This window comes from Nicotiana attenuata, unplaced genomic scaffold (genome assembly GCF_001879085.1).
Source record: "Nicotiana attenuata strain UT unplaced genomic scaffold, NIATTr2, whole genome shotgun sequence".
Classification (NCBI taxonomy): Eukaryota; Viridiplantae; Streptophyta; class Magnoliopsida; order Solanales; family Solanaceae; genus Nicotiana; species Nicotiana attenuata.
The window spans coordinates 18,155-21,331 of NW_017670480.1; positions in this window are offsets into that span (position 1 = coordinate 18,155).

A 3,177-nucleotide genomic window follows, 5' to 3' on the forward strand; every position below is an offset into this window, starting at 1 on the left:
ATTTGTTACCTATTACTATTATTGTTATAGTTATAGGAGTGATTATTATTATTATTATTATTATTATTATTATTATTATTATTATTATTATTATTATTATTATTATTATTATTATTATTATTATCATCACTACTACTACTATTGTTGCTATAATAATGTCTTAGTACAATTAACATTAATATAAATATAATTATTATTGGGTCAGTTTAATATATAATATTATATATGATTTAAGTATTCCTTTTAGAGTTTTTGCGCGCTCGATTGTGACGACCCGGCCCTTCATCACGTGAGTTACCGCCCCGTTTTTCCCATATTATGTTTCTCTATGCTTCATTATCGGTATTTGAGGTAATCGAGTTGGATTGGTTTGGTTTTGGTAGGAAATGAGACATTTAGTCTCTCTAAGGAAAGCTTGTTTTGGAAAAGTCAACCGGAAGTTGACTAGTTAGTTAGAGGGCTCGGATGTAATTTCCGAAGATTCGGTTAGCTTCGGGGGAGGATTTATGACTTAGGAGCGTGATCGGAATTGGTTTTGGAGGTCAGGTGTAGAATTAGGCTTGAATTGGCGAAGTTAGTGTTTTGGCAAATTCCGGTTGGTAGGTGAGATTTTGATCCGAGGGTCGGAATGGAATTCCGAGAGTTGCAGTAGCTCCGTTAGGTGATTTTGGATGTGTGTGCAAAATTTCAGGTCATTCGGAGATGTTTTGGTCGGGTTTTTGATCGAATGTGTATTGCGGTAGTTTTTAAGAAACTTAGGCTTGAATCCGATGTGATTTAATGGTTTTAGCGTGGTTATATGTGTTTTAAGGATTGGAACAAGTTTGAACGAGGTGTTAGGATGTGTTGGTGTTTTTGGTTGAGGTCCCGGGGGCCTCGGGGTGAATTTGAGTGGTTAAAAGGAGAGTTTTTGAAGGTTGCTTCAGGTCTGATTTTGCTGGTATCTAGTATCTCCGCTTCTGCGGAAATGGACCGCAGAAGCAGTTTCGCAGAAGCGGTCAGGTGTGGGTTAGGGTAGTTCCGCATAAGCGGAAGTTGGTCGCTTCAGCGGGTCCGCATAAGCGGACGTTGTACCGCAGAAGCGGTTTTGAGAGAACCGCAGAAGCGTAGTTTGAGGCGCATAAGCGAAGTCTGGGTTTTTAAGTGAAGACCGCATAAGCGAATTTTTGGCTGCAGAAGCGGTCCCGCATAAGCGGAAGCGGGACCGCATAAGCGAAAATTGTTGTTGGCAGAAAGGTTTAAAAGGTTTATTTCATCCGCGAACTCCACCATTTTTCCTCCATTGTTGAGCGTGCTTGGGAGCTATTGACGCGATTTTGAGAGGGTTTGGACTGGGAATCAATTGGAGGTAAGTCCAATGGTCTAGAAACATCATTTTTATTGAAGAATCTACCTTTAATTCTTGAAAATTTTGGGTAAAAATTTGGAAGAACTAGGGCTTAGGTTTTGGAATGAAAATGTGGGAGTCCGCGGACTCTACTAAAACCTGGTCATCGACTCGTTGAGACCTAGTAACCTAGGTTTTGATACCAACTTGTCACGACCCAATTCCCGCCCGGTCGTGATGGCGCCTCTCGTGAAGCAAGGCCAGCCAACAGAACAATCAACACTACTTTTGACAATTTCTTAGCATAGCAGGTTTAAACCATAGATACTGATTAATCATAAGTACGGAAATAAACGTAACTACGAGGAAAAACCATCCCAAACTCAGCCCGATGATCGGGGTGTCACAAGTCACGAGCTACTACAGAGTTGATTGAAAATACTACAAGTCTGGGAAACATAGTCTGAAGATGAAATAAGATATGCAGAAGATAAGGAAGAAAATGGGGCTGTGGACGTCGACAGCTACCTCGTCTCTCCTAGTCCGCCTGGTCTGGAAGGAAATCAGCGCTCAGGTACGAACTCAGCTGTGCTGTCTTTGCACACATGGTGCAGGAAGTAATGTGAGTACTCCGACCCAGTGAGTATAAAACTAAATAACGACTGAGAACATAAAATCCCACAAGGGCAAAAAATAATGCTATCTCCAGCAGCAACATCAGATAAACAGTAGAAACCAGTGAAACATAGAAAGAAAATCTCTTTGAAAACAATTAATAAAACAAGTATGCTCAAGTAGTAAGTCAGTCATTGTTACCTGACCTGCGTCAGAGCCATTGTTACCCTGACCAAACACACGTGTTACAAGGCCATTGTTACCACTGTCAGACATTGTTACCTGGACCGGTCAGTCATTGTTACCTGACCAAACGCGTATAACAGTGTCATTGTTACACTGTTCAATATTTAATCACTCTAGATGGGTACCGCGCTCACTGTGGGTGTGCAGACTCTGGAGGGGCTCCTACAGCCCAAGCGCTATCAACAAGGCCTGAAAGCTTGAACAGTATCAATACGAGGCCTGAAAGCCTCCTCACCTCACTCATCATGCCCTCACATAAGGCCCTCGGCCTAAATCAGTCCAGAAATAGTCAACAGCCCCTCGAGCAACAGTAAAAGCAATAATACTCAGCTCAAAATAGTTCAAATATTAATTTAAAACTCCAAGTTTGAGTAAATATGGCTGAGTTCAAGAAACAAGTGTAAATCACCTGGGACTGAGTTCAAATAATATTTCAAACAGTAAGGAAAACAGTGATGATAGTTCATAAAGAGTCAAACAGTCGGCAGTAAGCCCCAAATATGGCAATAAACCCAAATCATAGAGAAAACAACAAGTCATTGCTAATACGCGGTAAAATATATCCGGACTGGACCAAGTCACAGTCCCCATAGTAAATGACCCCGCGCTCGTCATGGAACGCGTGTCTCATCTCAACATAGCACCAAGTTGTGAAAGTCCGGGTTTTCAAACCCTCAGAACATCATTTAAAATCATTACTCACCTCTAGCCGCCAAGTCTAGCTCGCTATGCCTTTTCCCCTCGAATCGACCTCTCGCGCGTCGAATCTGATCAAAACCACAAGAAATACATCACCAATAGGCTAATGGATCATAACTCAATCGAAAAAGACTCGAAAAATATCAAAAATCACGAAGTTTGGCAAAAACCCGAGCCCCGGGCCCACTTCTCGAAAAATTACGAAATTTACATCACCGGATTCCTCGTCTCGCCACCAATCTATACATATCAAATTTCATCAGAATCGGAGTTCGAATGCCCCTTCAACT